This window comes from Triticum urartu, chromosome 5 (assembly GCF_003073215.2).
Source record: "Triticum urartu cultivar G1812 chromosome 5, Tu2.1, whole genome shotgun sequence".
Lineage (NCBI taxonomy): Eukaryota > Viridiplantae > Streptophyta > Magnoliopsida > Poales > Poaceae > Triticum > Triticum urartu.
Window position 1 is genome coordinate 547,501,773 of NC_053026.1, and position 15,083 is coordinate 547,516,855.

Below are 15,083 nucleotides of genomic sequence, written 5' to 3' on the forward strand. Positions count from 1 at the left end.
ATCTTCATCAATACCCCCATCCTCCGGCAGCATTGACCCCAAATACCGAAAGGTGTCCTTCTGGGGTACCACCTGGACAATATCTGATGTACAACGTCAAAAAAAAATTCAGCTCCTAATTCAACTTATATATTAATAGAAACAAAAAAGATAAAATCCGATGTGAATAGTGTCGAAATACTATTCACCAAAAGTTGTCACAATTCATATTCAAAATAGTCTTTTTTGAATCTCTAAATTTACATCAAGTTTTGAGCTGATTTTTTTTGGAGTTGTAGAGATAATCCACATGAATGTTGTCAAATAATTTTAGTTTTTTTGGGAATATCTAAATATGATTTTTAGGTTTTTTATTGACATCATTTTTTAGGGTTGATCTCATGATCTCGACTAAATGTGAGATCTCATAAAAGTCTCTTCACACACCCCTCTCCTTTGTCCCTCTCCCGCAAGATCATGTGCCCCCCCCCCCTCCCCCACCTCTTCCCCTCAAGGGCCCCACTCCCACCATCTTCTTCTCCACGAAAAAGAAGGCAGGGGGTCCATCCCCAACGTCGGTCCTATATCAAATTGAAAATTGAGCAGATGTCAACCCCGGTTCAAGGCAAAGAAAAGGGAAGAAAAAGAGGAGGGGACTTATCAGGCTTCAAAGGAGGGAGGTTAAAAAGGTGACATTCCTCTGTTTCTTCACCTTAACTGCAGAATTTGCCCTTCCACCAATCACGATAATTCAAAATTACCAATCACTATATAAGGCATGTTATGTAAAGTGCTGTAACTTGCCCATTTAAAGACGTATTCATGGTTGTCGTTCCAAGTGTAAGGTATGTTCATACCAAAGACTCCAGCGACCCAATGAGTAAAGTGACAAGCACGCAGTCCGAGTCCCATAACTAAGAATAGCTCTAGCAGCAGGAGGCAAAGGAAATTAAGTTTGGAACCAATCATATTTAAACGACAATGTGAAGTGACCACTGGTAACTATGAACTAATATTACGCGCTCATCTAAAGCAGACAAGTTGTGGAAATCTTTACTCGACATGGAGTGCCCATTAAGCATGTGTTTATTACAATCAAAATGTTATCTAAAATGAACTTCTGCGCAGGTACCGACATTTGGCATGAAAATAGTTAAACTTTTCTACTTTTAGAACTTCTGTTATTTATAAATTGACTGAAACTGGGAGCTATTTGATCCTTAATTCAAGAAGGAATGGCTTGAGATATAAGATAAAACTATTGTTGTATTGGGGGCTACTATTTCACAAAAGACAGCTGCTCGTTGCAAATCTGCAACAAAGAAAAAATGAGATCATAACGTTGTACGAAAATACCTGAGGCCAAACTCCACAACCTTCATAAGATCACTACCTTAGCAACCACTACTGTGTCAGGAGTCATCACCGCAAACTGCACCCATAATTTTTTTTGTTAAACCCGCCAAGGCCAATGTTTTTTCATTGAAACCCAACCTAGCATTTCAACATGTAATGATCTATCAGAACCTGCCAAATAAACAGTGCCCTGTACAGAACAGGGCTGCATGAACAGAGGAAGCAGTGCAATGCCCGCATCGATTGTTACAGAGCACTCAGGAAGACACTGGGCAAAATGTAAAGGGCAACTAGTTGAAAGGCTTACAAGGTCTGAACTGACTGATCACTAATTAGCACACATGGTTCTTGCTTTGTACATAGCTTGTCAAACCATTAATAGTTCTTTACAAAGGATATGACGAGCAAACAAAAAAGGACGAACGTACATCGCATCCTTGTGAGAACAAGACTACACATAAACCTCTAATACTGGATAGCATGCAGATTTGCAGAGTCTGTAGTTACTTTCTGGACTGATGATTGCAAATGGCATCAACCTCATGTTCATGCCTTTGATTTTCTTTTCCCAAGTAAACTAGGAACAACCTGGGACACGAGGAGATCCTTCATAACACCGGGGCAGCTCTTGGTTAAAAGCTCGAAGCCTTCAGACTCCATGGCTGCGTCCAGATTCGTCGGTGAGCTAAGGAACACCAAACATGCTGCCTTAAGCTCCTGGCAGTGGTGCTGCTCCGCCAATCACCGGCGGAGCTATTGCAAGGCTCAAAGGGCCATGGCCCGCCCTGAGATGGAGAAAAAACAAGTTTCACATGAAATTTATCACACAATAATGCATTGATTTGCAATTTGTTAGCATTGCTTGCACTATGCAGCCCGCCCAACCTTTTTTGGGTAGCTCCGCCACTGCCGCCAATGCCAAGATAGTCGCCACGGAGCTCATATCGATATGCTTGCACAACTTATCTGAACATATCAGCTTCAGCCGCTCCAAATCAAACCTATCTGCTGCAACAAGCAAATGTTGAGCCATGGCAGATTCTTCTTGTTGGTTCATATCCGGCAACGCATCCGTGTACATGAAAGTAAGCAGAGCATTAAACAATTGTGCCTCCATGTCGTCTATGCGTATGGCCTCACTGGTGGTTCCCTCCTTCATCGGGCCAAAGAATTCTGCTCTGAAGACCGGAGGCCGCGCCGCGAGCACCGACCGGTGAGCGGAGAATGTCTCCCCGGCAACTCGGAATTCGACATCGACGCCAACCTTGCTCAACAGGAGAACCCCTAAGTGCCGGTGCAAGTCAGATGGTGGCACCAGGATGGATGGTGTCTCCTGCGTGTGGAACTCGCTCATGATAGTGACATCGACCTTGATGGTGAAGGAATCGTCCTTGAGATGCTCCGATTTCTCCAATTCCTCCCTTTTGATGTACTTATCGTAACCCCACGTTTTATCACCAAAGGAAAAGTCTCTGATCTCGGTATTTTTGGTATAGGGCGGCACAGGCTTCCCATGTTGGTCGAGTAAGCTGAACATGGCTTGTGGCTTCACGGCCTCAACCTCGCCGAGGGTATTATCGAAGAAGAGATAGATGCCTATGAAATCGGTGTTCTTGGAGTCGGCCCCGTTGGGATAGTAACGAACACGCCATGTGCGGCTGCCCACCCGGAACGGGCAAGAGTCGATCCACTTGCCGTTGGGAACCTCCTTGGTGCGCGAGTAGCCGACGATCTTGAGCAAGTGATAGCCCGCACACGGCGCCGGCGACGATGGAGGAAGCTGATCCGGAGGGGAGGCCGTCGTTGGCGACCTGCGAGATAGTTTGCATGGTGTGCGGCTTGGCCGGTTGCTGGAGGGGAGCGGCGGCGGTGGCGATGGCGGGGGTGTAGGGGAGGGGACGGCGGCGAGGGTTTTGAGCGGTGGATCGGTGAAGCCACGGCGGAGAAAGCAACTGGACTCTTCAGCTCTAACCGTGGCCGAGTTGGTCGTTGTACCCGATCTTCCCGTCCTATTTAATCAAATCAAACTAAATATTTAAAAATCTTAAATAAATAAACAAGATATTGTCTTATCCTATTTATACCCAAATCATATTAATAAATCTTATCAAAACTTTTCTTGCCTTTCTTTACATATACTCAAATCAAATCTTACCAAATCTAGAATGTGATGGGTGTAAGATTTATATCAAACACCATTGTTGTTGAACCTTTAAAATATGCATGCTTTCGTTGTAACGTACGCGCAATTAACTAGTACATGATTTACTTCCTCCTCCCGTCCTCCTCTCCAAGAAAGACTAGAGTTTCTCTGCCTCCCGCCGGCGTTGCCGTCGGTCTGCTTCGTCTCCTATGGCCTTAGGGCCATGGGGACGTGGTGGATCTCAGCCCTTGCGGACGGGAGGGCACCATTTTTAGATGGTGTTTTGAGTTTTGTTAGGGTTCGTGTCCTGCTTAGGAAGGCGAGACGGTGGCAACTCCTGAAGATGGAACAAGGTCCTCCCCGTCTAGCTCCCATTCCGGTGGTGCGTCTAGCATCGTCGGTGGGCGTGTGTAGGTTTGTCTCCGGCGGATCTATCTTTGATGGATCTGGTCAGATTTGGTTGTCCTTCGTCTACATTTGTCTGTTTTCAGATTGGATTCTTCCGATCTATGCTACACTTCATCAGCGGCGGTTACTGTTCTGGTGTGTTGGTCCTATGGGGCCTTAGCACGACGACTTCCCGACTATCTACTAAAATAAGTTTTGCCCGACTCCGGCAAGGGAGGGGCGATAACGGCGGCGCGCCTTCGGCTTGCTTCAGTACTTGTAGTCGTCGCTAGGTGGTCTACGAATCTGGATGTATTTTTTATTATTTCAGGTGTTCGTTGTACTGTCATGATTGAAGATGAATAGATCAGAAGTTTTCTTCGTTTCATAATTTTTGTCATCATTTTAGTTCAAAATCAACACGATTATTGAACCAAGCGAGTTGACACAGAAACATCTCAGCCATATATCGACCACTCATGAATTGACCAGATTGTCTTAATGTTGTATCACATCAAATTAACATATTTACTAATTAATTTAATCATCTCCACACACCTTAATTAAAATCATTGCACATTAATTACACCTTCATCAGGAAACAAATCGTCTTAAGAAAACAAATCGTCACAACATATATCACATATCATCTCAGAACACCTTAATTACACCTTCATTAGGGAAAAAATCGTCCCACCGTATATCACGACATTTAAAAAATACATTAGATAAAAATCACACGCCACACACCTCCCACCATCGTACCTAGTGTCAAATTGGTAATGGGGAACTAACCTCCTTCAGGTTCGATAAGTGGTCCTTTGCTGAATTATTGCCAACTCTTCTCTTCTCACTTTTGCAGGGGATAAGTGCTGCTCAGTATCATCACAATTTCAGGGCTACTGGGATTTAAAGTTGCATCCAAACCTCTCACGCACTGCCATTAATGAGATGGATGGCTTACGGCGATTGCTTGATAACATGCAGACCCCTACCAAGGCTACTGATGATCTACGGCCGTTGCTCGATTTTTCTTACGGTCTGCTTACTTTCAGGGGCATCATTTTGGAGCCGGCAACAATGGTTTGGGATACGATCATTCCTAAGAAATGGCTACTAATGATCTATGGTTGCATGTGGCAGCCGCTGCTCGAATTTTTTACGGTCTGCTTACTTTCAGATAGGGGTGCGGGATGGCGTCCCTCAAAGTCCCGCAAAAACAGCCAACTAGTACACAGCTAGTACAAATTGGTGTGGCACGGTTTTTGCCTCCGATGATGACTCACAGGCATGGAGAGGAATTGAGTTCGGCTTGGAGCTCCTAAAGAAAGGAATAATTTGGAGAGTGAGTAATGGAAAGAAAATTCAAATCCAAGGGACCAGTGGATCCCAAGGAGAGAGGGATTAAAAGTTGCCAACTTCATCTGTAGATCAAGACTGAGATGGGTAAATCAGCTTATTGACCCGGTCTCAAAAGACTGGAACCATGGACTTATCAATCAGTTATTCAATCCCTTCGACGCGTCTGAAATTGTTAAGATAAGAATACCGAAAGGGGAGACTGAGGATTGTGTGGCTTGGCACTATGAGAACTCTGGCAATTTCTCTGTCAAGAGTGCCTACAAGCTTGCGATGGCGATAAAAGGAAGAGGCCCTCAGACTTCCAGCTCCACGGCAAGTGTGGATGACCGAAGCAGTTGGGACCTTATCTGGAAAGCAAAAATCCCTGGAAAAATCAAATTATTCGGATGGAGGGTGGCCACAAACACCCTAGCTACCAAGTCAAACAAGTGCAGACGAACGATTGTCACAAACAACACCTGTGATATATGCGGCAATGCGGAGGAAGATGAGTATCATGCTGTGGTATCGTGCACAAAAAGCAGAGCTCTAAGGCAAGCAATGAGAAATCATTGGAGGCTCCCGAAAGAAAATGTGTTCTGATACACAGGAGAGGATTGGCTCCAAAACCTCCTGAATACATGCGATCCTGACACCCGGAACAAAATCCTAATCATGCTATGGCAAGCATGGTTTCTCAGGGATAATATAATCCATAGTGATGGAAAGGAGACGATTTCGAGATCAGTGGCTTTCCTGCTTAAGTATGAAGAAGAAGTCGGGTCAGTTCAGGAGAAATCAGAGGCCGAAAGGGGCATGTTCTGCATGAATCTGTTTGAACATCACTGCCCAGATCCTCTCAAGCCTGTAGGGAAGCAATGGCGCCCTCCAGGCGAGGGCATGATCAAATTAAATACTGACGTTTCTGTTGACCCTGCATCGGGTGTGAGTGCGTGCGGTGTAGTTGCTAGAAACGAGCAAGGAGCCACGGTCTTCTCGATGGGATGCAAACTGGGCAAATGTACGACAGTGGAAGAAGCAGAGGGCCTTGCGCTGCTGAGCGGGCTGCAGACTCTGGCAAGATACTATAACGGACCAATACATGTAGAAATCGATTGCATGACCCTGGTGAAGGCGATCAGCCCAGGCGCAGCAAATCAGTCGCACCTATTTCCGATTGTAGCTGACATCAAGACAGAGCTGTGCAAGTTTCGATCTCACCTGATTGAGTGGGTTCAGAGAGAGAAGAATAAACTTGCCCATAGTCTGGCAGCTTTTGCATCTAGGTTCGGCGATCTCTTCAAGTTGGCTGGCGTGCCAGATGAGCTGAGTGATATATTGTGGAAAGATTGTAACCGGACTGATTGATTAGTTTGTGTGATTCTAAAAAAAAAATTGGTGTGGCACATTTCTAGAACTAACTTTTTTAGCTTTGGATAGGAAGCGGGACAGAAATGAACAGAGGATGCAGTGCAATGCTCACAGGATGCAGTGCAATGCTCACATCAATTGTTACAGAGCACTCAGAAAGACACTGGGCAAAATGTAAAGGGCAACTAGTTGAAAGGCTTACAAGTTCTGAACTGACTGATCACAAATTAGCACACATGGTTCTTGCTTTGTACATAGCTTGTCAAACCATTAGTAGCTCTCCACAAAGGATATGACGAACAAACAAAAAAGGACTAACGTACACCGCATCCTTGTGAGAACAAGACTACACGTAAAACTACTAATACTGGATAGCATGCAGACTTGCAGAGTCTGTAGTTACTTTCTGGACTGATGATTGGAAATGGCATCGTGATTGAAACCTCATGTTCATGCCTTTGATTTTCTTTTCCCAAGTAAACTAGGAACAACCTGGGACACAAGGATATCCTTCATAACACCGGGGCAGTTCTTGGTTAAAAACTCAAAACCTTCAGACTTCATGACTGCATCCAGATTCGTCGGTGAGCGGAAGAATGTTAGAATAAATCTGAGGCATACCGTCGATCATCCGAGGACCAAGCAATCACACGAGCACGACACCGAGATTTGTTAACGAGGTTCACCGATATGGCTACATCCTCGGGGCCTGACTATGGACGCTCCTCCCCATGACACCGCTACAATACCGCACCCGGTCGCCCTGGGCACCGGCACATGCCGCCGGCTTCCCCTGCGTTCCGGTGCTATTATGTTGGCATAAGTTACATCGTGTGTCTACCCCCGCTATATATGAGAGGCCTAGGATACAAGTGTCCTATTAGGACACAACTCCACATCCTATGTAAACACAATACAACTCCTAGTCCAACTGTAACCTACCTTGTACACGATATTCGACATAACTCTAACAAACTCCACCTTGGCGAATATTCTCCACCATCTTGAATTCGTCAATGCGTCAAACTTCCATGTACATTGGACTTGAGCTTATCCCATGAGTACCGCTGCTACTCCAAAGACTCCATGTGACCCCACCTGCAACTTGTAGTCCCTTCTTTTCTTGACCACAGTCAACGCTCGAGCAAAATTAAGTTCCTTGTTACTCTAGGTGCTCCCAACTTCCAGAGTATCAGTCCAACGTCATCACACACTGATCACTGACCTGCGTGAAAGTGAACAACTCACATATTGGGTGTCACACATAAGAGTTACCTGAACTCAACATCACCGCTCCTTTCTTGACCGTCTATCTGAAACTTGAAGGAATTTCACCGTTGCTTGTAGTCATCCCGAGTCAAATTCGCAGTTGTCTCACCACATGTATGACCACCAAAGCCCTGGCCCATCTCCATGTCTGTGCATACCGCACGCCTCGCCGCTATTACCGCGTCGAGCCTCCGCTGTCCCGGTTGAGTCTCAAGGGTCGCGAAACCACACCACTCAACCCCCACTGTAGAGTACCACCGATCATCACCGACCGATGACGAGTTTCACGCTTCCATCAGACCACTGGGCTCCAGTCCGAACTACGTGTCCCTCGCTTTCACCGCTGAATAGGCTTCGACTCTCTGAGCTCTTATGCCGTAGCCCCTCAATCCAGCTCCACCTTCAACATGACTCCATGGTAAATGATCAGTCCACCCCTACGCCTCATCGACTTCAAGCTCCGTGTATACACCACCTTGAATCAATCATGCGCCATAGTCTAGTCGAAGCCACACAAGCCTCGGGCATGTGCACCACGTGTTTCCACACCCAGAAGTCGGTCACCATCAGCATCACACCCCTATGTCGTCGTCGCCGATTCCACCACTGTCTTCTGTACCAACCGACATCCAAGTCCATCTGTCAGACTGTCCAGTCCGACCGAGCCGAACTTGCCCGACTACAACCTTCTGCAACTCCTCATAGTCCTCATCGTCTGTCTGGCTTGACATCCCGCAACGCCTTCAAGCATCCCTGTTGTGCCAACAAATTTTCACCCTTGTCTGCCATAACCCAAGGTTTTCAGTTCCGTCGAACTTCTCCACCTCAAACCTGGTACCCGATGGCGCCATGGTTCTTTGTATGGCTGACCCTGCGAAAAAATAACCGAGCAGTCTTCCCGTGATCCCTAAGTGCACAAATAGAACCTCCGTGTACTACTAGCGAAATCCAACTAAACTTGGCCTTCACGTGTAACCACTCCAGGCACAACTCCAATACTAGCAATTGCCTTGTCAATGCCTCTCCCGATGGATGCATATCAATGGATATTCCTCTTGCCGATTTGATTTGCTACATCTCTTCATATCACGTGAGGACTCGGTCCACTTTTTGTCCAAAACAAATCCGTTTTGATTCGATCGGATCTGCACTACAGCCCTTCCGCACAGCGTGCCTAACGCACAGCTAGCTTCTCCGTGTCTGGGCCGTGTGCACCAGCCAGCCCCGCATGGGCCAGCCCGCACTGTGTGCGCCTGCTCTCCTCGCATGCGCTGCACCTGCCGATCAAGATTCTTCCACCGCGATGCTTCCGATTCGCCGAGATCCCACAGATAACTCGATCGTGGTACAAGATGACTTGCACGAAAAAAACTTATCCTCGTCTGAGCGGTAGCTTCGGCCATGAAGACTGATTCTTTCACACGTCGTCTTCACGACGAACTCAACGGCGACCTTCCTCTAAATCAACAATCCACCTCCGAACAATCTAGCTCTGATACCACTTGTTAGAATAAATCTAAGGCATACTGTCGACCATCCAAGGACTAAGCAATCACACGAGCACGACACCGAGATTTGTTAACGAGGTTCACCGATATGGCTACATCCCCGGGGCCTAACTATGGGCTCCTCCCCATGACACTGCTACAATACCGCACCCGGTCGCCCTGGACACCGGCACATGCCGCCGGCTTCCCCTGCGTTCCGGTGCTATTATGTTGGCATAGGTTACATCGTGTGTCTACCCCCGCTATATATGAGAGGTCTAGGACACAAGTGTCCTATTAGGACACAACTCCACATCCTATGTAAACACAATACAACTCCTAGTCCAACTGTAACCTACCTTGTACACAATATTCGACACAACTCTAACAAGGAACACCAAGCATGCTGCCTTAAGCTCATGGCAGTGGTGCTGCTCCGCCAATGCCAAGATGGTCGCCACGGAGCTTGCATCGATATGCTTGCACAATTTATCTGCACAAATCAGCTTCAGCCTCTCCAAATCATACCTGTCTGCTGCAACAAGCAAATGTTGAGCCATGGCAGATTCTTCTCGTTGCTTCATTTCTGGCAATATATCAGTGTACATGAAAGTAAGCAGAGCATTAAACACTTGTGCCTCCATGTCATCTATGCGTATGGCCTCAGTGGTGGTTCCCTCCTTCATCGGTCCAGAGAATTCTGCTCTGAAGACCGGAGACCGCGTCGCGAGCACCAACCGGTGAGCCGAAAATGTTTCCCCTCCAACTCTGAAAGTAAGCAGAGAATTCAACTAGAGAAGAGATGAACATGATGGCACAGATAGCACTGGTACAAGAACCACATGCTACATGAGGAACACAAACTGCTACAGTACAATAGTTTATAATATGCGATTATTATACAAAGCGTGTTACTGTCAAGTGTTGTCATTCACCCATTTAAAGACGTGTCCATGGTCGTCATTACAACATAATCCATAAGGTATGTTCATACCAAAGATTCCAGCAACCAATAAGTAAAGTGACAACATACAGACAGTCCGAGAACTAAGAAATGATCCAGCTGCAGGAAGCAAAGGGAAATTAAGTTCTATTCTACCAGAAAGTTGAGCATGTAATGAGCCAGTGAATATTCAAACTACCAAGCGATGTGTTTATTACAATCGCAAGGTTATCGAAAATGAACTTCTCCACAAGTACTGACATCTTGGCAAGTAAACAGCTGAACCCTTTTTACTTTTGGATGTACACTTAATTATCAATTTAATGAAATTTGCAACTATGTGATCTTTAATCCGAAAACAACAACTTCAGATGTATAAGACAGAACAAAACAGCTTCTGGTTACAATTCTGCAACAACAACAAAATGACATCATAAGCTTGTATAATAATACTCGAGACCAAACTTCAAAACATTCCTCAGATCACTACCTTAGCAGCCACTACCATGTCCAAAATCATCATTACAAAGTACAAACTGCAGCCATAAAAACAATTGAAAACCTGACAAGGCCATTGCTTTTTCGCTGGATCCCAACCCAGCATTTCAACAAGTCATGGTCTATCTGAACCTGCTAAATAAGAAGTGCCCTACACTGAACAAGGGGTGCATGAACTCAGGAAGCAGCGCAATGCTCACGGCGATTGTGGCACATTGTACAGGGCAAATAATTGAAAGGCTTACAAGTTCTAAACTAAATGTTCACTAATTAGCACATATAGTTTTGCTTCGCACATAGCTTGTCGAACCACCATACATCACATCCTTGTGAGATCAAGACTACACATCAAAAGCACTAATGCTAGTATAAGATAGCCTGCAGGGTCTGTAGTCAGTTTCTGGACGGATGGTTGCAAATGACGATATGCAGGACTGTAACCTCTTGTTCATGCCCTAGATTTTCTTTTCCCAAGTATACTAGCAGCAACCTAGGACTTGAGGAGATCCTTAATAACACAAGGACAGCCATTGGTTAAGAACTCAAAACCTTCAGACTCCATGGCCGCACCTAGATTTTTCGGGAACTGAGGAACACCAAGCATGCCGCCTTAAGCTCATGGCACTGTCACTGCTCGGCCAATGCCAAGATAGTCGCCACGGAGCTCGTATCGATACGATTGCACATCTTATCTTCACAAATAAGCTTCAGCCTCTCCAGGTTGTACTTGTTTGCCGCAACAAGCAGATGCTGAGCCATGGCATATTCTTCTTCTTGCTTCATATCCGGCAATGCATTCGTGTACATGAAAGTAAGCAGAGCATTGAACACTGGTGCCTCCATGTCATCTATGCGTATGGCCTCAGTGGTGGTTCCCTCCCTCATCTGGCCAAAGAACTCTGCTCTAAAGACAGGAGACCGTGCCGCAAGCACCAATCGGTGTGCCGAGAATGTCTCCCGCCGACTTGGAATTTGACATCGACGCCTGCCTTGCTTGACAGAAGAACCCCTAAGTGCCGGTGCAAATCAAAAGGTGGCACCAGGATAGATGGCGTCTCCTGCATATGGAACTTGCTCATGATAGTGACATCGACCTTGACCATGAATGAATCGTCCTTGAGATGCTCGGATTCCTCCAATTGAACCCTTTTCATAAATCCGCCAAACCCATGACCTTTATGCACAGAAAATTCCCTGGTGTCGGAAGTACCGGTATATGATGGCACCGGCTTCCCATGTTGGTCAAGTAAGCTGAACATGAATTTTGCCTTCACACACTACTAGGAAAAGGGCTATAGCTGATATGGACATTAATGGCGCACCATGCATGTGGTGCGCCACTGCTATATAGCAGTGGCGCATCAGATACAGGTGCGCCATTAGTGTCCTCATTACTAATGGCGCACCAGACACACGGTGCGCCATTACTAGCAATTTTTTTTATTTTTCCAAAACTATTAATGGCGCACCAGGGCACAGTGCGCCACTACTAGTTTTAACTAGTAATGGCGCACCACACGCTCGGTGCGCCACTACTGACAATTTTTTTTTACTTTTTTTTTCAAAAGTAGTAATGGCGCACCTGGGCGAAGTGTGTCATTACTAGCTCAAACTAGTAATGGCGCACCACACCCACGGTGCCCCACTACTGAGAATTATTTTTTTTTGCAAAACTAGTAATGGAGCACCCCTGGCAGGTGCGCCATTAGTAACCAGGGTTACTAATGGCGCATTTTTAGGTGGTGCGCCATTAGTAACCTGAGACCAGCTAGATATTTTGGACAGCCACCTACACACTCACTTTCCCCACTTCATTCTCTCCTCCTCCCCCCCCTCCAAGCTTATCTGGGCTGCCTCCTCCTCCTCACCTCATTTGCACCATCGATTCACCCAAATTAAGTGGTTAAATTACCTTTTTTTGATACGTAAGTAAGGGGAAAGCTTTCTTTATGTTGTAGATCTACTTTTTTCTCCCTCCAACAACGTGCACATGCACTTTTTATGACCTAGCTAGATCTACGTATGTTTGTGGTGTTGCATATATGTTTGTGTTTGCAGGTACCGGTATTTGAAATGTGATAGTTGCCAATATTTTGCCGGAATGTTGATTCATTTCCGTTTCGGCGAAAATTTGGCACTATGCATTCTTTTTGGTCCTATTTTTAGGCAAAGTCATGCCAATTTTTTTCTTGGTTCTAAAATATCGTTTTGCTCTACCCCGCAGGCGACCATGGTCCGCACGATGACCGAAGGCATCGTGAATAGGTTTTTGAGCTCCGCGAAGGCCGAGATGCTTCAAAAGAACGAGACGGAGATAAGATGTCCGTGTCGAAGATGCAAGCTGAAGAGCCTTATTGCGGACCCGGATTCCGGGCAGGTGCGGGACCACCTGCTCTTGCGTGGTTTCATGGATGGCTATCGGTGGCAAGGTGACTATGAAGTCGTCCATGGGGGCCGTGCAAGAAATTTGGAAGGGCAGCAAGACAACCACCGCGGCGAGGGCGGGCAAGAAGACGAAGAATCTCCAGGACATGATCACGACGGTGATGCCGGACATGATGATGAGGAAGATCAAGACGAAGGGCATGATCATGAAGATGAAGATGCCGGAGCAGACGAGATAAAGCCAAGCTGGATCAACTAGAGATAGACGCGGTTACTCCATTTTATGAAGGATGCAGGCCTGAGGATAATCGCCTGAAACTAACGCTCATGGCTCTGGAGATGAAGGTAAAACACAAAATGACCGACGCATGCTTCGTCGAGAACATGTCATTCTAGCACGAACGTCTTCCCCAGGGGAACAAGTGCCCAACCAGTTTCGAGGAGGCAAAGAAAATCGTGTGTCCTCTGGATTTACCGCACGTGAAATACCATGTGTGCATGAACAATTGCATCATTTATCGAGACGAGCACGCGGAGTCTACCATATGTCCGGTGTGCGGCGTCACTCGATACAAGAAGAGGAAGAAAGCTCCTCGAAAAGTGGTGTGCTACTTTCCAATCACTCCTCGTCTGCAGCGGTATTTCGCGGACCCTAAGCTAGCAAAGCTCCTGCGTTGGCACGCGGATAGGGAGGAGAAGAAGCGAGAAGATGATGGAAATGATCCGGAGATAAATAAAAAGACAAGATGCTGAGTCACCCTAAGGATACGAGCTAGTGGCAAGCGTTGAACTTCGAACACCCAGAATTTGGAGACGATCCAAGGAACATCGTGCTGGGCGCGAGCACCGATGGAGTCAATCCGTTTGGCAGCCATAGAAGCACACATAGCACCTGGCCTGTGTTTGTGTGGATGTAACGCCCACAATGTGGCTATATCTCCCACGTGTCGAAGCACGACTTAGAGGCATAACCGCATTGTAAGAAATGTCTCAAGTGGGGTAATCTTCACACAACCCATGTAATGAATAAGGAATAGAGGTACATAGTTGGCTTACACTCGCCACGTCACACAATAGCATAAATATCATTTCATTCATCCGGATACAATCAAGGTCTGACTACGGAACCAAAATGAAGAACAACCCCAAATGCAACAAAGTCCCCGATCGCCCCAACTGGGCACCACTACTGATCGTCTGGAAAGGAAAACGTAGTATCTTCCTGAGTCCTCATCGAACTCCCACTTGAGCTTAGTCGAATCACCTGGAGCGGTATCATCGGTCCCTGCATCTGGTTTTAAGTAATCTGTGAGTCACGGGGACTCAGCAATCTCACACCCTCGCTATCAAGACTATTTAAGCTTATAGGTAGGGTAAAAGGTATGAGGTGGAGCTGCAACAAGCACTAGCATATATTGTGGCTAACATACGCAAAAGAGAGCGAGAAGAGAAGGCAAAGGCACGGTCGATAAATTATGATCAAGAAGTGATCCTAGATCAACCTACGTCCAAGCATAACACGAGACCGTGTTCTCTTCCCGGACTCCGCTGAAAAGAGACCATCACGGCCACAGACTCTGTTGATTCATTTTAATTAAGTTAAGTTTCAGGTTATCTACAACCGGACATTAACAAATTCCCATCTGCCCATAACCGCGGGCACGGCTTTCGAAAGTTTAAATCCCTGCAGGGGTGTCCCAACTTAGCCCATCACAAGCTCTCACGGTCAACGAAGGATATTCCTGCTCCCAAGACAATCCGATTAGACTCGGAATCCCGGTTACAAGACATCTCGACAATGGTAAAACAAATCCAGAAAAGCCACCCGAATGTGCCGACAAATCCCGATAGGAGCTGCACATATCTCGTTCTCAGGGCACACCGGATAAGCAATCCGTACAACTAAAACCAGCCCTTGAGTTTC

General features: G+C 46.3%; 2 pseudogenes; both read right to left on the reverse strand.

Annotated features, from left to right (window-relative positions):
* Window positions 1-1,881: 1,881 nt before the first annotated feature.
* LOC125507362 lies at window positions 1,882-6,469 on the reverse strand (annotated as a pseudogene).
* Window positions 6,470-7,027: 558 nt separating this feature from the next.
* Window positions 7,028-15,083, reverse strand: part of LOC125507363 — a 38,124-nt pseudogene continuing 30,068 nt past the window's right edge.